The 23,826-nt window shown below is 34.4% G+C and overlaps 1 pseudogene; it reads right to left on the reverse strand.

The window, feature by feature from the left end:
* Positions 1-5,409: 5,409 nt before the first annotated feature.
* LOC126008576 (protein ELYS-like) lies at positions 5,410-23,826 on the reverse strand (annotated as a pseudogene).

Here is a 23,826-nt window from a genome sequence, read left to right on the forward strand (position 1 = left end):
GGGTCACTCCCGGCAGTGCTCAGGGGTTACTCCTGGCTCCATGCTCAGAAATTGCTCCTGGCAGGCATGGGGGACCATATGGGACGCTGGGATTCGAACCGATGACCTCTTGCATGAAAGGCAAACGCCTTACCTCCATGCTATCTCTCCAGCCCCTAAATATTAAATATCTTTTCAATTTCCTTTAAGTCCAACTGAAAATGAAAATATTTTGAGACAGTTTAAATGTTAAACTGAATATTCCTTGATCTTTATCACAGGTGCAATTATTAACATCATGTTGAGGTTAATTGACTGAGGCTTGTCCATTGTATTTGCTTATTATTGTGTTGCTCTAACTATGTGAAATACAAAAATAATCTATAACAATTTTATAGTAAACATTCATACAAAATATGTAATTTATAAAATGCATAGCCACAGATAATGAGAGGGAGATTTCAATGTATCAAAAAAAAACGGGCCCTACTTCAGTGGCTTGCTTGCTGCTTCTGCAGACAGGATGTCAAGGAGGTATGGAAAAGTTACAGATTTATAGGGAGAAAATATTTCTTCTTTCACATCAAAAATACTTTTTACATCAAGAAAAATTACAAATTAAATAGGGAAAATATTTTCTTCTCTCACTATTTGTTGTCTGGCCTAATAAAATAAAAGTTATATTAGACATATTGTAGGAATAAAACATTAATTTTATGCATAAGGAGAAATTCAAATTTTTGTGACTTAGCAAATAAAAAAAACATTCAGTTTCTATACCTTTTAAACAAAAGAACTAAGAAAATATGTTGTGTTTGCAGATTTAAAAAAGCATATTTGTTTAGGCAGCCTTCTCAGTTCAAATTTCCTATCTCTGGCATTCCTTGTATATTTTTGCTATATTTTTGCTATATTCATTGTATATTTTACTATATTTTACTTTTAAAGACAATGAAATTGCAAATAGTTTTTCACAGATGTTTTCTTTGGTAGTTTTCAAATAATCAGCACAGTAATCAACAACAAAGTATACAATTACTTGGTTTGCTTGCTTTAAATTTCATTAGTAGACAAAGACTAAAGTCCATGGTATATGGATTAAGGTCTGTCCCTGAGTGCTAGAATGGAATTATATTTTAATGCAAATTATTAAGTATGAAGGGACAGATCAAAGTTCATTGCTGTTCTATTATTTACAGAGGCAGCAGGATATAAACTACTCCCATCTACCCCAAACAAAAGTAAATATGACTTATCTCTGCTAGCTAATTCTGGGAAGTAATTTATTTTTATGATGTATAGAATGAGAGAAATACTGTTCTTTTTATGCTTTTCCATACATGACAGGTAGTAAGCTGCATATAAATAAATCCTTGTGCCACTTCTGTCCCCAGCAGTCTTGATCTTTTTTTTTTTTAATCATATTTCCCTGAAACAATGAATGGAAATGGAAACTGGGATGGGTTGGGGAAGGACTTATAATAATGGAATATTTATGCCTGAAACCTTATTGACAGTATTGTAAATCAAGATAACTAAACTTTTAAAAATAAATGTATGTTTCATTGAATCCCTGAACATTTTTTCATCTTGTAACGTTCATTTATTTACTACTCCTTTTTTTATTTTTTCATTTAATTTAATTTTATTGAAACCATTGTGATTTACAAAGTCCTTGTAGTTGGGTCTCAGTCATACAATAAATCAGGGTCTATTCCACCACAAGTGTCGACCTCCCTCCATCAATGTTCCCCACCAAAGGCTGGCGAGGTGGCGCTAGAAGTAAGGTGTCTGCCTTGCCTGCGCTAGCCAAGGAATGACTGTGGTTCGATCCCCCGGCGTCCCATATGGTCCCCCAAGCCAGGGACAATTTCTGAGCGCTTAGCCAGGAGTAACCCCTGAGCATCAAAAGGGTGTGGCCAAAAAACAAAAACAAAAACAAATGTTCCCCACCAGTGTCGTCCTCCCTCCATCAATATTCCCTGAGTGCATCCATACCACCACCCTTTGCCCCCAGCCTATCAGTATAACAGGTCCACTTAAAATTAGATTGTTAAAGTTTGGGTCTCTTTGGCTTGGACATTTAGTTCTGACTTTTTTTTTTATCTCTACCATTATTCTAAGACTGGTTGGCCCCTGTCCCCATCTTTTCATATTTGTGTTTATCCTCCTCTATTCAGTTTCTTTCTTCTCCTTGCTATACTCTCAGCCCAAATTAAACTTACCAATATATATTCAGAAATTATTTTACATAACTGTCTTTTGAAAAGTCTATAAATGCTAATTCAAACCCTATGTTTTTGTCTTCTATGAGTTGACATTTAACACTGTGGATCAATGTTACTTATTTTATAATGTTATTTATTTTATAAATAAAATACTATACTTTATATCAGAACTTACTTGCCTAGCACCTAATTATCAAAAATCTTTTAGGAAAATAATATTTTAAGATGCTCAGTGGTCTTCATTTAATGTGTTGTGTGTTAATTTGTATTTATAGGAATATATGGTTTATTAATTTGTGTTTTACTTATTACTACTGAAAAGACATGGGCTCTATTTATATTTTCTTCTCAATATTTTTCTTCCAGACTTTGTGAAGGAAGTCAGACCTTCACCTAATTTCTTTTCAGGTGCTATTTCTTTTTTTTTTTTTTTTTTTTTTTTTTTTGTTTTTTTGGTTTTGGGGCCACACCCTGTGACGCTCAGGGGTTACTCCTGGCTATGCGCTCAGAAGTTGCTCCTGGCTTCTTGGGGGACCATATGGGACGCCGGGGGATCGAACCGAGGTCCGTCCTAGGCTAGCGCAGGCAAGGCAGGCACCTTACCTCCAGCGCCACCGAAGGCAGGCACCTTACCTCCAGCGCCACCGCCCGGCCCCTCAGGTGCTATTTCTAAAAGCAAAATTTTCTTGTAAACAATGTTTCTTCTGTATATTGTGAATAACTAAGCTTATTGTTGCACTAATTCCGATTGTTATTAAGAAAAATTAGGGGATTTTCCTGGGTGAAAAATGACTGTGGATATGCAGGTTGTGGGATCCCATGGCTATTTCAAGGACTTTATCTCTTACTTGGTGTAGAAGAACTGGGATTTTTTTTTGGACACGAAAATGGCATGTTTGAACTCATTATAACATTATTACTCTGTATTGTCTCAATAAGGCAAAAAATACAATGGAGGAGCAATAGAAGCTACTGTAATTATCTGGGCAAGATATACTAGTTACTCCAACCAAAATGGATGCTCTAGGATTGGTGAGAAAGTGTCAGTTCTTGGGAGAGCAAGGCTTTTTTTTTTTTTTTTTTTTTTGCTTTGTTATTTTCGGTGTTCTCAAGGGCTACTCTAGTGTGGTATTTGGGTGTCTCTCCCAGTAATGTTTATAAAACTGTGTAGGAGAAACATTGTGCCTTGTCCTCTTGCATGCAACACATGTCCTCAGTTGTTGAGTTGTTTCTATCTCAATTGCATTTTTAAAAGAATATTTTTAGGAAAAATAAGGAATTAAGTGTTTTCACTCATCTAAACCCTATGTATTCAGGCCCTCTTCAATATGTATTTATGGAACGGGTGGACTTTTAGTGTACTTTGAAAATATGAACAAAGCTAAACTACTGTCCCACCAAGTATTGAACCTGTTACCCTGAGCTCTTTAGATTCTTTTCCTAATCAATAAAGCTAATTGTAGACCAAGATCCTCAGCTCTACAAAATTCTTCAAATTGTTACAATTTTTTCCCAGTATCTCTGCCTTTGTTTTAGATATAGTAATATATGGCTCTACCATGGATTTATAAATTAAAACAAAATTCGCACTGAAGAAATAATACAATGCACACATCAGCCCCAGGTTTGATCCTTAATACATTATATGATCTAGTGAGCACTTCTAGGAGTGATTTCTGAGTGCAAAGCCATGAGTAACATCTGAGCATTGCCAGGCATAGTCCAAAAAAGTCACACACACACACACACACACACACACACACACACACACACACACACATATTTACAGAGTACACTAAGACAGCAAACCCTATTTATATTTGCTATGGACATATGTTGATATCTTTACAATTTTATCAATAGTCTATGTTTTGATAATTTTATTTAAAAATAGTTAAACTTTCTGAATTTTCCCACTTTGCCACAAAAAATTAATTTACCACTGGGCACACAATTGTATATTCTAATAGGCTTACACAAATTTAAAAGAAAAAAGAAACATGTATTATAGCTCAAACACTATAAAAGAGACAGAGATAATTACCTCTTGAATTATAATTTTTATATCCTTCACCCAAGGCACATGTTCCTTCACAGGAGAATAGTTACATGGGAAACATGCCAATTATAAGGCAATTGGTTTGTTTTTATAACAGGCTTGCTTTATTAGGAGTTCCCTAATGTGTTACACATTCTGTTACAAAGTGTGACGATTCATGGTACATTCCAAGGATTTTAGAAAAGGGAAAGATCTTGAAAATTATCTGTGACAGAATTATAATTTTACAAATGATTAATCTCAATCATCCATCTCTTTTTCCTCTTGGGTTAAGCAGGAAAATTATATCCTACAAAATTAACTGTCAAAATTCTGAGCCTGTGGCTTTGGAGTATTCCTACATCAGAAAAATGAAAAGATCTTTATTAATAAGATGGATTAAATAAATAAAAAGGTTATTTTAGAACTCATGCTGTTCTGTTGCTACAATATGCCTCCTGATTTCTTAGCAGTCAGATAATATTTACCAAATTGGATCAGAATTCAATATGTCTATTATTGTTTCCAGAAATATCCCATTATCTAAGCATGATATTTTTACCTGTGTCTGAGTACAAAAGGCAACGAATGTCATTTACCTTTGTTATAAAATTACAATAATTAAAGGTAAATATTTTGATGACAGAGCTTTAAAAAAGAATCTCAGGATGGAACATATCACATATCACCAATCAGAGCTGAATTTGAGAACAGAAGTTTATGGAAGAGAAAACTTAAAGAGAATCAAGAACCGTAAAACTAGCCATGGAATCTTGAAATCAGAATTTTTGCAACTTCAGTTTAAATAACTTGAAATAATTATCCTTCTTTTTAGTTATTTTTTATTTTGGAGTCATATTGACACATTTTAAAGTATATATACTTTATTAAACATTCCATAAAGCCATATTTATAAATATATGCATATTACATATTTATATAAATATTCCATATTTATATAAATGTATGTCATAATATTAAATAGAAAACTATCTAGACTAAAAGAATCGTACTCCATATAGAGTTCTATACTTACTAAAGACTTTCTGTTTTAAAAAAATTACTATAATTTATATAAATTAATTTTTTAAAATAACATATTTTATTAATCCACATAATTTAGATGATTGTACAACTAGGTGTGCATTAAAGATTTTGATAAAATTATAGCATTTTTCTGCATAAAACTTGCTTTGGAAAAGAAGCTATTTTTTTCCTGTTCCTTCTTAGAGCTTTCCCAGTTACATATGCATTTTTTCTCTGTTTGCTCTTTTCTCCATCAACAGGCTCACCATGGCAGAAATTAATTTGATTTCTACTGGAAGAGGTGACCAAGAACTTTGTTTTTCTGTGTTTTTGCTTGCAGACCTGGTACTTGTCAGTTTTTCCTTTTCCAGAGTTTCTACTGACTGAGCTTCATCAGCAAACAAGTTTGGATGTATTAGTTATATTTTTCAGTCTGGTTCTTAAAGCAGGTGAGAAAAATTGAGAAGATAAATCTGAAACCAATTCTTCCCATTTTGTTAGAGTTGCTGTATTGTTAGCTTTAGCTTTTCTTGGAGGCTTTGATATTGTAGAAGCAAGACTCATTTTGTGTTTTATAAAGGTGCAGCAACAAGATGGCCTTACTAGATCTAGCCTTTGTGCTGCAATGATGAAGTTTTTGTTAAAGCAACTGTGGCAAGGAATTTTTCTTCCTGATTGCTTGGTTCTTCCTGTATGTGTTCTTCAGATAATGAGCTCAGTGGATGTTTTTGGCTTTGATTTTCAGTCCCTTTGTTAACTATTTTCATGGGGCTCATCACGGACTCACGTTCCTCATTTGGCACTGACACTGATTTCTCTAAAGCTCGTCTTCCAGCATGAGTATTTTTTGTTTTAGTTGGTGTGTTTCTTGTAGATCTCGTGTGGATGCTGAGTCATCCTGGGGATGACATCTCTCTTCCTTATGAATTTTAGGTGTTACGTCTTCAGACTTTATTTTTCTTGGTCTACCACTTTTCCTAGGTGTAGCAAACATGGCAAAATTTGCCTGGAGTGTTTTCTTTTATTTTCTTTTTTCTTTCTTTCTTTTTTTTTTGTTTGTTTTTTTCGGACCACACCTGTCTGATGCTCAGGGGTTACTCCTGGCTAAGCACTCAGAAATTGCCCCTGGCTTGGGGGGACCATATGGGACACCGGGGAACAAACCGAGGTCCTTCCTTGGCTAGCGCTTGCAAGGCAGACCCCTTACCTCTAGCGCCACCTCATTGGCCCCAACCTGGAGTGTTTTCTAGGGTGACTTTAAAATCTTCTATTGCAATTGCTCCACTAATTTTTTTTTTGGGGGGGGGGGCACATCCAGTGACGCTCAGGGTTTACTCTAGGCTATACGCTCAGAAATTGCTCCTGGCTTGGGGACCATATGGGATGCCAGGATTTAACTGTGGTCTATCCTAGGTCAGTGCGTGCAAGGCAAACACCCTACTGCTAGAACCACTGGCCTCTCCACTAATTTTTTTCTTTTATATTTAATTTTTTTACTATGTATAATAAACAGTTTATGCCCACTGGACTTTTCATCTTGTTTACATTCTATATTTTCAGAAGCTTATAGTTTAGCACTTCTCAATTTCCTTGTACTCTTTCTAGGGCTAGCTGCTTCAGTAACATTGCATCATTTATCATTTCAAGATTTTCTTGATTTCCTATAGGTTTTTATGATTCTTTTAGAAATCCTCTCTGTAACAAGTTAATTATCTTTTTTGTTTGTTTGTTTGTTTTGTTTTTGGGCCACACCCGATGACGTTCAGGGGTTATCAGAAATCGCTATTGGCTTGGTGGACCATATGGGACACAGGGGATAGAACGAGGTCTGTCCTGGGTCAGCAACATGCAAGGCAAAGGCCCTATCACTACGCTATCGCTCTGGCCCCTATCCTCTTTTTTCTAAACGAAGTTTTATTTGCTGATTCCAAAAGCAGAGATGTTTTTAACCTTGTTGAATCCTTGGATTCAGTAACTATAGTTGCATAGCATTAGTACTTTCTGATACATCTGGACTCATTTGTCTTCTTCCTCTTACAGGAATAACAGACTTTTGAGGTACTTGCTGATTTGGAGACATTCCTTTATCAAAAGAGGCGCTTTCAGAAACCCCAGAATTTTCTTTTGTTTCTTAGTAACATAAAGCCCTGATATTATATTTGCAGTAACGTCTGTTGACGATTCCTGTTGTGCAGATTTCACGTTTTCTTTTGGACACATGCTCTTGTACAAGTTCTGGAGGAAATTGTGTCATTGGCTAGGCTGAAATTATTTAATTTGCTTCCTCAACAATCAGAGGTAGATTTGACTAACTTGGTAGAAAAAATTTCTACTTACTACAAATGTATTTTCATAAATGGACTATTTCACTATGTCTGAAGTAATTTCTTTACTTTTTGGTTCAGACACATATGGTAATGTTTCTACCTTACGGGACTCTTTATCACTGGCTGTGAAAAATGACAAACTTGCAACAAGTCCATGATTACTATTGATCCCACTGTATATATGGTTTTCCTCAACCACTGTATTAGTTGCTCTAGCTAACACATTAAATGCTGCAGAATCACCAATCTCAACCTCCTTCTTCACCTTCTAATATCAAGGTAAAGTTTCTCTGAGCCATAAAAAGTGCCCCATCTACTTCAGCAGTGCCACACTTAGCAGAGTATTTAGCCTCAGACACGTCACAAAACTATTGCTCAATTGTATCAAAAATTAGACTGAAGCTTAAGACTTCCTGAGATATACATCTCTTACATGAAAGAGTCCTAGCCCCTTGTTCTGAAACTTGAATTTCAAGCTCTTCATGTTCAGTCCCATGAATTTCTTGAGTTTCAGGAGGAACGTCAGATATTGGAGGCTTTTCTTCTGGTGAGTCAACATTTTCTATAAGAACATCAACTTCTTTTTTTTTTTAAGTTTTTATTTTGATCATATTGGCTTACATATCTTTCACAGTAGTATTTTAGGTACATATTAACATCGAATCAGTGGAATACCCATCACCAAATTTGTCCTCGCCCCATCTCCATTCCCCATCATCACCCCCCAGTCTGCTAGCGTAGGTGGTCCCCTCTTTTCTAGCTTACTATTGGTTATCATATACCTGTTTGGTTCTGGTACCCTCCCTTGTTTCCCCTTCTATTTGAGAGGTGGAGCTTGATAATTCGAGTTATGTGGTTTTGTTTGAAGGAAAGAAAAGCAATAAAATGGAGTAAAAAATAAGAAAAAAAATAATAAAATAAATTAAATAAGCTGAAAATGGTGGAGTCCTTCTAAAAGCTTTCAACCTCAGTTTGAGCTAGGACATTGAAAAGGTATTTGAAAAACCACATCAATACAGAAAGAAATATCAAATTAAATATCCAGTGAGCACTACAGCAATAAAGGCAACCACCACACAATAGTCTCGGTTCTGAAATCAAATCAAAACCGAGTGCAAAAAGAAAGAGAAAGAGAAAATAAAATAAAATCAGAGACATCAACTTCAATATCTATACCAAAATAAAGATGTCAATAAAAATTGATCAATCAATAAATTTATATGTGGAAACATGATTATTTTGTGCTTCTTTTTTCTTTTTCTCCCTGCATAGGCACAGTAACTATTGGGGATATTATAGAGGGAATTCCCTTGACCTAGGAGATATAGGGTTTCTGTATCCCTGAAGTATACTGTCATGGGATTAACTATGAACATGCAAGGAGTCTATAGTTAATCCCATGACAGAACATCAACTTCTTGATCTTTTAAGTTCAATGCTATTTCCTGGTCAAGTTAATGTTCAGAGACAATAGCACTTTCATAATTTAAAAGCCCTGATATCCATTATAATCAAGGACATTGGCTACAACTGCTCTAACTGAAGAGATATAACTTTCAACAGATACATTTAAAACTAGTACCTTGGAATTCAAGGAGTTTCCCATTAATGGACTGATGGCACATAAAGAGAAGCTTTAACACCATGGGTGGGGCTTAAGTGAGTTAGTTCTGAAAGTGCCACATCTACAATCAAGAACTCCTTTGTTTCTGTATCTTGTGAAGTGACTATTTGTCTCTCCAGTTCAGGAGGACTTACTTCTGATTCAAACATATTTCGATTACCATCTTGTACTTGTTCAGCTACAACAGCAATTACTTCAGTAGAAGAGCTCACAGGTTTGAAGGCTATAAACATATCTCCAAAGTCTTCTCGTAATGGTGAATCCTGATATTCCAAAGTACTCTGGTCTGTTGGGCATTGCTGCTTTCTTTGCTCATATCTGATTTCTCCAAGCAATGTAACTATGTATCATGTAGCCTTGTATTCGATTCTTGATGGTCTTTTTAGGATTGTTGTGAAGAGAAATGCTAATTTTAGGTTCACTGTTTGCCCAAACCTCTCCACTTTGGACAACACATTATTGATGAAAACAGATCTTGACAATATAGTTCCCTTTACAATTGGCTTTAGAAATGCTGATAATGATTTGGGTCTAGAATCTTCTCGAAGAATGGATGTTTAGCTTGGTCAATTGCTAATTTTTGCTGAACTCTAGGAAGGATATTTTCCCAAATTGGTCTAATATAGAATTTCAAACCACAGATCTCTCTTGTAAACAAGGATCACTATCATTCATAAGATTAATCTTCAGAGTTTGGTTCAGTTTCAAGGCAGGGATGTAATTGGCATGCTGTAAGTGGTGAACTAAAAGGAATTCATTATTCTGAACACTGTTACTGGACTGCAAAAATCTTACTGAACATTCCTGTTCAGTGTTAGTCAATGGTAACTTTAGCAAATACTCCATTAAGCCCACTTCCTGACAGACTTCATTAGTGTGCTTTAGAAAGTCCTTATATTTACCCTATTAGAATATTGCCACAGTAAACTCCAGGCCTCAACCATGCACCTATTAAAAAGCAAAATGGTGAGGTGAAGGATAACATCACTATCTGTGTTCAGTATTAGCTTCATAGTATGAATGTATCTGAGAGCTAGTCTATGCTCATCCTGACACATGAAGGCTTGAATAATCTTTGAATGTTACCATGGCTCAGGTTTTACAGTGGCTTAGTAAAACAGAAGTTCCAAAGCACTTTTATAGTTATTATGATCTATCAACCAAATTCCTTGAATCAGTTTAATATAGCTCCAAGAAACCATAGGAAATGATTCAGTGGCAGTATCTGTGTTACTTGGAAAAAATACAGAATATCAAGTAGCATGGTACTTGGTACATGGTAACCTCATGTTTGCTTGTTTCAATAATATTGTCTAATAGGTATATATCGATCAGTGCATGTAGACTTGTAGGAGGATACTTTTTGGTGTCTTCTTCATCTCATTTAACAAACTCTCAAGTCTATCTCCTAGCTGAGAATCAATTCTATCAATCATCAAGCAATCAAGATTTCATTTCCCTCTTGATAAAGGCTCACACTCTGTTGACAACTGGTGTAGTAGTTCTGAGTTACAGGGTAGTTATAACATAACCTTGATAACTGCATTGCATCATCTAAGCCCTCTGGTAAAGCCCAGAATGACAGAACCAAAGAACTGTACATATTGACAGATGAGTTGGGTAACCATACATTTATTGCTCAAGTTCATAAGGCCTGTTTCAGTGATCTCTTGGTTCTTTACTGCAAAACAGCTTAAAACTGTATTAAGGTTGCTAAGAAGCAAATGACAACATTGGAAAATATAGTTTCATGTGGATCAATAAATTTGTGAAAAAAATTATCATTACTTAAATTTATGAACTTTCTTAACATTTCTTGTTATATATGACTGTGTTATAATAATAAAATAAATATATCACAAAAAAATGGTATAAACCATAAAATAATGGTACTCACAGTTTTTCAAATTTCTCTTTTGCTACAACCACTTTATTCTACGTCCATTCAAGAACAAAGCACAAATCAGTTGCAGGATTTGGTCATTCTGACGTCCACCTTTTGATAAATCTAGCCAAAATCTTAGGGAATCTGTTTGACTGCTGCAGACAATATAGCTTCTAATTATTCTTTCTGATTTAAATTGCAAGGTTGACTTGATATCAAGAAGTCTTGGTGAGAGAAGGCCAACCATAAGATTTTGATTATAACTATCAGAAATGACGTCATTGAGAGATGGCCCTAATTTTTGTAAAAAAGTCAGTCTTCTAAAATGCAGTGCAAATTATATGAACAACTCCTGAGTTTAGCAAACAAGTGGCATCAAAATTAAAGGTGCTTGGATTAAAAAACTGCTCAGAAAGTGGATAAGGAGAACTCCTCGACTTAAACTTTTCTCGTATACTAATATATCCAAGATTTAATGTGAAGTTCTATTTACAACAGAATCCAGTGACCACAGTGGAAAATAAGAACAACTATATGGATATTCTCGTGATTTTAATGAATCAGGCATTTGTGCATGATACCAGTGATTTATATAGAAAATCCCCTACATCATGCAAGGTAAATTAATGCCCTATTAGCTGTCCCCTCTCTCTGATCTTTGGATCAGAGAGATAAATCACCCTTTACTTTGATTTCGAATTGCATCGGTATATGTTCTCATTTCTCAAGCTAGGCTATAAATTAAATTTCTGAAATATAGTAGATGCTCAATAATTTTTAATTATATAATTTTTGACGTATTTATTTTTGAGGACAATATCCAGCTGTGCTCAGTTATTAATAACCCTTGGCTTTATGGTCAGTGTTCACTCCTGAATCTGCCTAACAATAGATGACTAGATAAAGAAGTTGTGTGATATAAATATATATTATTGAACATATATTAAATATAAAGGTGAAGGAATATTACTTTGCCTTTTAAAATTTAAGGCTACACCCACTGGTGTTCAGGGATCGCTCCTTGCAGTAATCAGACCAGAAGCAGTTCCAGAAAACCTGTTTTGACTGCATGCAAGACAAGCACTCTGTCTACTTACTGTTTTTCCTCCTTCCCCCAAATAATTTGCCTTTTAAAAAGGAGACATTGTCAAGACAAAAGAAGATATCTTGAGGTGTTGTGTTCTTTGAAATCACTAAGTGAAATACTTATTTCAACTGTAAGTGAATATAATAAGTAAAATTCTCAGATGTGGGTTAGGATAAATAAAGCTAACAAATTGGCAAGAAACAGAATAACTAATTTCTATACTAATGACCTAGGGAACTAATGGGAGAGGAGAGGAGAGGAAGTTGGAAAAAATTAACTTAGGGTATTTTTTTTGAAGGGATAGTGATAATTATACACATACAGAGTATGAAGGTATGGAGCTGAAGCAATAGCACAGCCAGTAGGTTGTTTGCCTTGCATGTAGCCAAACCAGGTTCAATCCCTATCATCCCACATGGTCTCCCAAGCCTTTCAGGAGTGATTTTTGAATGCAGATTTAGGAGTAATCTCTGAGTGCTGCTGGGTAGATCCAAAAATAAAAAAAAAGGAAGGAAAAGTGAGAGAAAGAAAAGAAAGAGAAAGAAAGAAAGAAAGAAAGAAAGAAAGAAAGAAAGAAAGAAAGAAAGAAAGAAAGAAAGAAAGAAAGAAAGAAAGAAAGAAAGAAAGAAAGAAAGAAAGAAAGAAAGAAAGAAAGAAGAAAGAAAGAAAGAAAGAAAGAAAGAAAGAGAATAAGAAAAGAAAGAGAATGAAAGAAAAAAGAAAAAAAGAAAGAAAGAAGAAAGGAAGGAAGAAGAGAAAAAAAGAGAATGAAAGAATACGTTGACCTTTCATATAATCCATGAAATTTTTATAAATAAATGCAAATTATGAAATGGAATAAAACATTTTAAAGCAGGACTTAATGTTGGACTGTACAGACACCCGATATTATGATCAATGACATAACAATCCACCTCATGTTGCATCTTTGTAATTTGCAAGAGTGAGGATCTATCTTTCAGGAAAGAGAACTACTGCACAAAACTGAGTTGATGATGTTTACTCTGTCTTCAAATAAATAATGTATTATAGAAGCTTTTTTTCTCCAACATTGTTTGAGAGTCACGCATCATTCCACAAAACATAAAATATCCGAACTTCACCTATGAACTGCTAATCTTCAGTACCAATATCTTCAGTGTACCAATATTTTTCCATCTGTATATCATTCTCCCCCACCCCTTGGTTTTTGGACAACGCCTGGTAATGCTCAGTTCCTGACTTTGCGCTCAGAAATCACTTCTGCAGGCTTGAGGCACCACCATATGGGACACTGGGGATCAAAACCAGGTCAAATGCATGCAATTCAAATGCCCTACCAGGTGTGCTACTGCTCTATCCCCTTCTATTGTATAACTTAAAATGATATTTCAGAGTTGTATGACCTTAAAGCTCAGAGCCAAGGAGTCCTGATTATGGAATTCTGCTTCCATTGTTTCTTAGGAGAGCTAGGAATGTCTTGACTCCCTTTTTCTTTATCATTTTTGTTTTAATCGGGATCTAGATTTGAAAGAACAGAAAACATCACACAAGGAAAGAAGAATACACATCTGCTAGCACTGCAATTTACAAGATGATGTAACCCAAATTTATGTCCACATTATTATTGTAAAGCACAATCCTTTCCCTTTTTCCCTTTCCCTACCCCACCTCTTCCTTTCATCAGATCTTCCTCTAAAACTCCCTACAACTCAGAGATATCTGATCCCCAACCCCCATGCTTCATGAAAAGCTTCTAAAGCCAATTTGTTTTTCATTATAGTCTCTATTTCTTGTTTTCTGCTTTCTTGGCTTCTTTTTCTGCTGAGACCTGAGAGCATCCCAGACTCCTGCTATAAGAACCTGTGTCATCATCAACTCTCTCTGCAAATTGCTTCATTCCTTGACTCTCTCCATTCATTGTTTTACTAAAGGGCACATTTTGGTTGGTTAATTAAATACCTTTAGGTCAAGCGTTACCTCCAATGCACTCAGGTGAGGCTGGGAGTGGTGATCACGTTTGACAAAATAATCTATTTAGGGAGATTAAAGAGATTCAGAAGAATCCCTTGAAAGAGACTCTTAAAGAAGACTGGATGTTACAATATATGGGACCTACCTTCTTAAACTGTTGGTCATAACTCCAGATGGGTTTGTGGAACTCAATGTATAGGTCACAAAATTTTATCAAGTAAAGTATTTCTGAACAAGCAATGAGTAAAAATAACCTCAAACAGTCACATAATAAATCTGAATGTTTGCTGGCAGCATTTGTTCCTATTGGATTTTTCTTGCAGAAAAGAGTTGGGAGTAGAATGAGTTTAAGAGTCCTATCTATTACAGAGATGGTCTCAAAACAGCCCTATTTAGAATTGCTTACAAGAATTTATATTCATGACTCATCCTTTAGTTCTTGCACTCATGGGAAGATGATAAGCTGATATATTTTTACACTGGCATATATAATATATATAAAGTACTACTATTTAAAATATATTTAACTACTATGTTTGAGTACTAATATATATATATATATATATATATATATATATATATATATTTTTTTTTTTTTTACTCTTTTTAGGCTTTTGGGCCCTATCCAGTAGTGCTCAGGACTTATTCTTGGCTCTGTACTCAGGAATCACTCCTGGAAGATCTTGGGGGACCATGTGTAATGCCTAAAATTAAATCAGGGTTGTCTGCACGCAAGTCAAGAAACTTAACCCCTGCATATATATATATATATATATATATATATATATATATATATATATATATATATATATATATAAAATACTAATGAAGCAGATATATATTTCAATCCTATATAATTTAAATAGCAGTGAGGCTGATACACATTAACTTTACTAACAATAGTATTTGACTAGTTTACTTTGCGTTCTTGTTTCATTGACAAATTTATATATATATATAGTCCTTTTTCCAACTTTCTTTTTTTAATATGTTTCTTTCCTGTCTTTCCCTCTCTTCATCTTCTCTTCTCCCTTTATAGATTTCTTTCCTGATTCTACAATATATATGAATGGAAGATGTGAAACTCTATGCAAAGAACTATAATATAAAAATGGAAAAATATTTAGTCTCATGAAAATGCTCACCCTCTCATGAAGAGCAGCTGTCTATGGAAATGTCATGTTAAAAAACAACATGTGGTGGTCCTCTTCTGACTTTCCCTTCCTTTGTCTCATATAGCTTACTCATTCCTTATTACCTCATTGTTTTGGGAATTTTTCCAGAACAGAACACAGAGAAGCAGATGTCAAATATTTCTTATATTTTGTAAATGCCTACACTAATAAAGGGGCATTTTATGTGTCCCAGAGGAGAAATTATGAGAGTTTGTTCCTTTGAGAAAACAAAAAAGAGGAAGAGTGTTTTCTACTGCCCAGAGGAAGTTTGTTTGGGGGTTAACATTCCCAGGAGGAATTATAATCATGCCCACTCTGGACAGCATGCCAGGGGGATAGTGGATCCTACAACAAAGGGTTTGAGGCTGTATCCATAGGACATTTCCTCCCCAACAGCATGGGAAGAGGAGAGTTTTATCTGCTGTGAACATTTGCAGTGGTATGGTAAGCAAGGTAGATGTCACTTGTGTCCAGAGAATCTTCTTTACATCCTCTGCAGACTATCAGACACAAGATCTCCTGACAGAAATAGGCAGAGTATTTTCCACTAAGGAGTAAAATAGTGGAAAAAGTTGGTTAGCCTAATGTAAAGAAAAGTGGACTAAATTATTTGCTATCTGAGTAAGTCTAGGAGGAGTTCATTGTATCTACCAATATAAGGCTGTTATAAACTAAATTAAATTGCCATTTATAAAATACTCTGGGACTATAAGAAGAGTAATTAACTCTAACTTATGAAAACATTTAATCCTAGATCATTACAATGAACTTGTGGAACATATCTTTGACTAAAACTAAAACTATAGATTGATACCAGTGTTTCATTATTAAATTCTAACAACCAGAGATCAGTGCCATTTGAAGACTGTTTACATTTTTAATGAGAAAACAATGCTGTTTTTTTTTCCCAAGTATATTGTTCTGCCAATCATTTAACCTCTTAAAAATCTCATTTAATTTCTACTTGTGAGAAATGACATATTTTTATAGATATGTTTGGAATATATTGAACTACTGTATAGAAAATCACTTGTAAGTTAAAGCACTTTGCAAAGGATAAAAATTATAAATACTCATTTCTGTTTAAACATAAAAGGGCAAGATTTTTTAACACATCAAAGCAATAATTCACTTAAGTATTATATAATGACAAATATTCATTAATAAATATGTAACTGGGTTCTATGTACATATTTTGTACACAGTGTAAAATTACAGGCATCATATTTTTCCAAAAAAAAGCAAGGGAGGTAACTATTATAAAAGTTTGCAAAATTATTCCACTAAGGTCAAAAATAAGTGTTTTAAAGAATCAGATGGGTAGATTTTTGATAAATGAGTACAAGAAATTTTTATCAGAAAGTGAACAATGTGGAGATATTTAAAAAAATGGAAATTGAGAGGCCGGCACAGTGGCGCTAGAGGTAAGGTGCCTGTCTTGTTTGCGCTAGCCTAGGATGGACCTCAGTTCGATCCCCCGGCGTCCCATATGGTCCCCCAAGCCAAGAGCCACTTCTGAGCGCATAGCCAGGAGTAACCCCTGAGAGTCAATGGGTGTGGCCCCCCCAAAAAAAAGAAAAGAAAAAGGAATGGAAATTGAGCTACCATATGATTTAGCTATACCACTCTTAGGGATATACCCTGGGAACACAAAAATACAATACTAAAGTGCCTTCTACACACCTATATTCATTGCAGCACTATTTACAATAGCCAGAATCTGGAAACAACCAAGATGCCCTCTAACAGATGAGTGACTAAAGAAACTGTGGTACATATACACAATGCATATACACAATACTATGCAGCCATCAGGAGAAATGAAGTCATGAAATTTTCTTGTACATGGATAGTCATGAAAACTATTATGCTGAGTGAAATATGTTAGAGGGAGTGAGATAAACACAGCATAGTCTTATTCCTCTAGGATTTAATAAAAATAAAAAGCATTATTATAACAATACCCAGAGACAATAGAGATGAGGGATGGAAGGACCGGCTCACAATATGAAGCTTACCACAAAGAGTGGTGAGTTCAATAAGAGAAATAACTACACTAACAACTATCATGATCCAGCTATACCACTCTTAGGGATATACACTAAGAACACAAAAACACAATACAAAAACGCCTTCTGCACACCTACATATTAATGTGTGAGAGAAGTAGTGTGCTTGTCTCAAATACAGGCAGGGGGTGGGTTAGGAGAGAGATGGGAGGCATTGGTTGTGGGAATGTTGCACTGGTGAATGGGGGCGTGCTCTTTTTACGACTGAAACACAACTACAAACATGTTTGTAATCATGGTGCTTAAATAAAGATATTATTTTTAAAAAGAAAGTGAGATGAGTTTAATTTTCAGAAAGACAGAGAGAAAATTTTAGATATGGTAATAATATATGAGGCAAGAGTATATTCAGTGCCCTAAAATATTTAAAATAGCACAGACATTGTGTATCCCTGGTTCTTAAATGCCTCCCTTGTGGAGTCATTTTTGACAGCAAGAACATTTTTAAAGGAATTTCTCAAAATATTCAAAATAATAATAATTATTATTATTAATACTTTCAAACAATAATAATGTATATATGGCAAAAGGGTCCTAGTCAGTATAAACATGAACATTGTGTATGTCTCTGATTACATGAATGAGCATATAATCATGTCTCTGAATTAATTCTAAAATTTTGTATATCCTTTCAGTGTGAAACAACACTATATTATGGTTGTTCAAAACATTACATAGATTTTGGTAATTAAATTGTAACTTCTTTGATGATTAATGTAATTTTTAACACTAATAAAAAGTTCATTGTCAACATTTCTATCCTTTTTTGTTCATAAAAACCAGAAAATTGCCATTTTTTATGACATCAAGTTTTCACACTTGACTAGCTCCCTTCTCTTAATGGTCTAAGAAAAGTACTGTAGGGGGGGGGGAGGAAAAAAAAAGAAAAGTACTGTAAGTTTTTATTTTTGTATGTTTATTGTCATATTTACAAATGTTATTGATTCTCACGGTATAATTGTGAATGATATTAAAATCAGAATTTGTTTCATGTATTGCTGTGCTAATATTTCTCATCGATTTAGACAGATGTTCTCTTCACAGAAAACTTGTCATCAGTGGACCTAAAGTCTCTTTCCCAAGTGATTAGATACAGCCAAGCAGAATCAGTTCCTCACTGTATAAAATGTTACACTTTAGATTACCTTCATTAAAGGAGCAAACCACCATGAAATGCAACTCTACTTTCTATCAATACTTATTTGTACAGACAGACTCCTGACTACCAATTTCATTTCTAGAATTTTGCTGGAATTTTCTTTTCACTCCACTTCAGTAATTGAAATCTATGAAAGACACTTTTAAAATGTCTTGCAGTTGGTGTGAGTAAACCTATTTTTCTCTGTGGCCAGATTAAAGAAATATGAACAACAAAATAATTCAGTATTAAGTTATAACCCAGAGCTAGAAATTTATTTTAGTGGTAGAGTGTATACACCATAAGAATAAGAACCTAATTTCAATTCTCCACCCCCAAAGATTATAAATATAAATATAATATCTGTGTGAATACCCCCAAAGATTATAAATATAAATATAATATCTGTGTGAATATATACACAAATGGGGGAAAAGGTACAAATCTTAGAAAAATTTTCTAAGTATTTTTAACGAGACTCCAAATGATGATGATGGTGGTTGACTTTCCATAAGTTTGATCTGGACTTCATGGCCAGCCTCCCCAAAAATCAAACTGAAATAGAAAAATAGTCACTTATAATAAAGGAAAAATAAACCAGAAAGATGTCACCTTACTGAAGTAATCTATCACATCACTAGCTGAAGGTTTGACAATATCAGGTTCCTCCTTATATATCAAAAGAAAAAGACTCTTTCACACCAGTATTTTTCCCTAAACCAATGACCCTGATCCCAATCATCAGGAAAACATGACAGCAAGTAAACTTTAGAGGCAATAACAAAATAAAGGGTATTTTTAAAAGAGTTGAAATTTCACACTGTCCAAGTTATGAAAAACTGATAATTACATAACCCAGAGAAGACTGAGGAGATATATTGACTAAGGGTGAGTTGACATACTGATAAAGATCCTGGGATAGAAAAAAAAGAAGTGGAGGAGAGGGAGCATTTGTAGCAACTATGTTAAATTTAAAGATTGTCTGGAGTTTAGTTTTTATCTATGGTAGCTACACCTCAATTATGTAAGAAGTTTATACTGTATAAGAAAATCATAGACAAAATATGCAAGGAAATGCAGTAACACTAAAAAATTGCATGAATTATTATTCAAATATATCTATTGAAAATCTTTTCAAATATCAAGAAAAGGGTTAATGTTAAGAAAACACATTTCGATGGCTGGAGTGATAGTGCAGTGGTAGGGCATTTGCCTTGCACACAGCTTACCCAGGACGGACCTCGGTTTGATCCCCAGCGTCCCATATGGTCCCCCAAGTCAGGAGTGACTTCTAAGCACATAGCCAGGAGGAACCCCTGAGAGTCACCTGGTGTGGCCCAAAAATCAAAAACCAAACCAAAACAAACAAACAAACAAAACCAACAAAAACCCCACATTTGGGGGACCGGAAAGATAGCACAGCAGGGAGGACATTTGCCTGGTATGTGGCCAACCCAAGTTCCATCCCTGGTATCCCATAATATCCACAAACCTACCAGGAGCGACTTCTTAGTGCAAAGCTAGAAATAACCCCTGAGCACCCCTGAGTGTGCCCCACCCCCCAAAATAAAAATAAAGAAAATAAGATCAAAGAAAACACATTTGACTGCTCAGATTACTCAGACACTGCTATGTCTATACAATCTTGCTTACTGATTAAATATAGATATAAGAGAAATACTATGATCATTCCTATCTTATAGATGAGAAACCACACATATAGTCACACGCCTAGAATCAAAACACACACACACACACACACACACAGCTTCCTCGCAATTATTTTAGTATAATTGCAGTGTTAAAATATTATAGGTCTTCGTTTTTAATTAAATAAATGTTTAACTTATTGAGCAGTTTGCTTACTTTTAGGTAGACAGGAGATTTAGTTTTCAAATTATTATAACTGTATGTACAAACTTGCATTCTATAAAATTAAATATATGTATTTTTGATTTATTTTTATTTTTCTAGCATCAGACACCTGCTTTTTAAGAGCAGGATGGTGACTACTGTGCATATGTTCAATGAGTAATTCAACCTCATCTGCAGATATTCAGTATTATATACTGAATACACTGCTTCAGTAAGTTTGGTCCAAATCAGTCATTCCTGATGTTGAAAATTTACATTTGTAAAGGCTCTTTCTAACTACCATAGACATCTCTATGAAAAGAGTTTGCCCATGAAAATGTCTGGTGTTATTGCTGTTGTGATAGTGGTGGTTTATTTTGTTTTTGGTTTGTTTGTTTTGTTACAGGAGACTAAATAGTCCATTTAAGCATTTTTATCTTGAGCTGATGCAACTAATTAACTTTCTTATCTTTGTACTAGAAGCTCTAGAGAAGAAACAACACAAAATTGGAGTTTGGTGAGATAGAAGTGTATCTGTTGTCTATGTAGATGAAAGAGAAATAAAGGGGGAGAAATGACAATAAGGCTGCATATTAGAACAATAGATAAAAGCATATTCACATTTAATTTATTCCTTTCTAATATTCCACAAACTCACATTTTTTTATTAATATTTTCCACAGCTTCTGAATGTGGGCATTGAGCGCTTAATTTTGGAGAAAAATTTAAGGATATTTTAAATAGGTCCCTGCTATTTGCCTTAACCTAAGTAGCTATTTACATAGCATGTAGATAAATAAGCCGCTCTTACTTCTACTGGCAAAGGATTAATTTTGATAACCATGTTGTTGTCATATTTCCTAAAACCATAATATCTATACAGAGCGTTAAGGAAGGACATAGCAAAGAAGTACAGTTTGTTTAATAAAACACTATCCCCAGGAATTAAAAAATGCCTCTGCATGTGGGATGCAGCAGCTTATCACTAATTCAGAATCTCTCTTCAGCTTCACACATTTTTCTTTCTTCTTCCTAGTAGCTGCACTTTCAAGAGTGATGGCTTGCTTTGTAGTCTTTCCACTCTGGACTGAAGCTCAGAGGAAATGGCACACGAGAGTTCATTAGAGATATTTCAGTCACTCAGATCCCGGGGTCTGTGTCTCATCTTCCCAGATCACACTGTTCATGAAGAGTCTTTCTTTATTTGTGACTTATCCTTGTACTGCCAGAAGTCTACAAAGAACGGGCTCTTGCCTGCTTCTATTCACATCTGTGGAATGTGAGCACAGTTCAAAGTATGTCTTGAGCTAGTGATTATTCAATGACTGAAAATCAGTATATTGCATTTTTTAATTCCTCATTTTCTTGAAAACATATTTGAAGATGCACAAAGAAAAGAAAATGAGATAAGAGAAAAAAGCAGAAAGAGAAAAGGAACAAAGTAAACCCAAAGACAAATGGACAAAGAGAATGACCAGGTAGAATTATGTTTTGAAAAGTGACCTAGGCAAATCAAATTTTGTTTAAGGATTTCCCCCACCCCAAAAACTACCCCTCATATATCTTTCCTAATATATTAGTGTCTTTTCAGTCCTGAGAAGTCAAACTGAGCCAACATTATTAGCACTCTGCAGAATCAAAAGAGTTAGGACCATTCTCTGTGTAATGGTACTTTTTCTCTCTAAGCTTTCTAAATGTGAACCCTTGATTACAGCACATTCTCCTAATTATAAGATGTACTTTGAACTCCTTGCTTTATTCCTAGAAAGTCAATGCCCATTAATGATATCTTTTCTATCCATGGTTACCAGTAGGCATTTGCAGTTTTAACATGAACTGTCTTTTAAAAGAGAACATGCTTGATATTATTTAATAGGGTCTATACATTTGTATGGTCCCATAAAAGAATTCATCTCATTTTTTACTGATGAAACAAAACTGCAAGTTTCAAAGAACACCAAGATAAAAAAGTGAGTTGAATCCGTCTACAAAAAAATTCATATATTCTACTTTCTACTTAGACTACCGTACTTGATTCATTAAATATATATTAATTAAATGCTTACTAATTCTAAAGTGACCATTAGGACAGGAAGACTTTTCTATTCATTTAAAAATTAGCTGCATAAACCATCCTTCAAAAAAACAACTTTATAAATATGAGCAACCCTATTTCTTTGATAGTTTGTTATATCTATAGTTATATTTTAATTAGTATCAGAATGTTTATATAAATACTACTTTGCATCGAGAAATAGACACATGTACCACTTTTCTCTATATTTTAGAATCTAAGGAGCATTATTTAATATAATGCCAACAGAGTATTTAGGAAATTTCACTTTATCTAGTCCATTGAAGCATTGAAGCAATCTAAGGCATTTTTCCATTAAACAACTTGCCTCAATTTTATCAATTAAAATATATTTAGATTGTGTACCAACTAAGGATATATTATATAGCTTCAGGGAGTATTATCAATACAGGGTGAAAAATGCCTTTGGATTTAGATATGTGGGTACGAGTGCCAACTATGTGGAAAGCACTGGGGATGGATACAATAAAATAAATAGTACTAAACTTCAAACTGGCTTAGAGTATAAATGGAGAAAACATCCTATATGTAATTATAAAATAAAAGTTTAGAGTCTAGTTACTACATATGAGAACATAATTTGAATCAAATGATACTGGAAAGTTTTTTGTGAACCGTTTGCATAAACAATGATTCAGATAAATAGAAAAGCCCCAATTAAACACTATATATTGGAAATAGTAAAAAAATAATCTTTATTTCTAAGCAATGTAATAATTTCCTGTGTGAATAAAGTGTATTCTGATCACTTGGATAGATGAGTAAAATACATTGGTGTCACGTTTCAGTTTTAATATGCTGAACCACTTTCATTTCAGCTCTGCTGCTTATTCTGTAATATTCTTTTTTTTTTTCTCACTTGTATTTTGAAAACCTGATTCTAGACATTGCGCTTTAATATTCTTCATTTCCAATTCTGTTAGTTTTCTCTGAAGCCAAATGTGTTTACATGCTAGTTCACCCAGTATTAATAAAAAAGGATGTTTGCACAGCAGGGAATCATAGACTTGCTATCTTTGAACAGAAATGTGAACAATAGAATGGCCTGATGGTCATTACCTTAACCCTATGTCATCGCAAATATTTTGAAGTAGTAGAGGAGACAATTGTGCCACAATATACACTTTTAAGTCTGTTTCTGTCAGCACTAGACAGAGCTGATTGAATCCTCAATAACATTACTTACATAGGAGTTTTTTTCTTGTTATTTGTTGTTTGGCTTTCGGGAGGCAGTAGGTAAATATAAGATCATTTTGTATCTGACCATTAACAAAAAGGGTCAACTCACCTGAAAGACTACAAAACTCCTTAGCTGAGAGTTCTCAGTGGAAGTTAGTTGGTATATCAT

Source organism: Suncus etruscus, chromosome 5, assembly GCF_024139225.1.
Source record: "Suncus etruscus isolate mSunEtr1 chromosome 5, mSunEtr1.pri.cur, whole genome shotgun sequence".
Lineage (NCBI taxonomy): Eukaryota > Metazoa > Chordata > Mammalia > Eulipotyphla > Soricidae > Suncus > Suncus etruscus.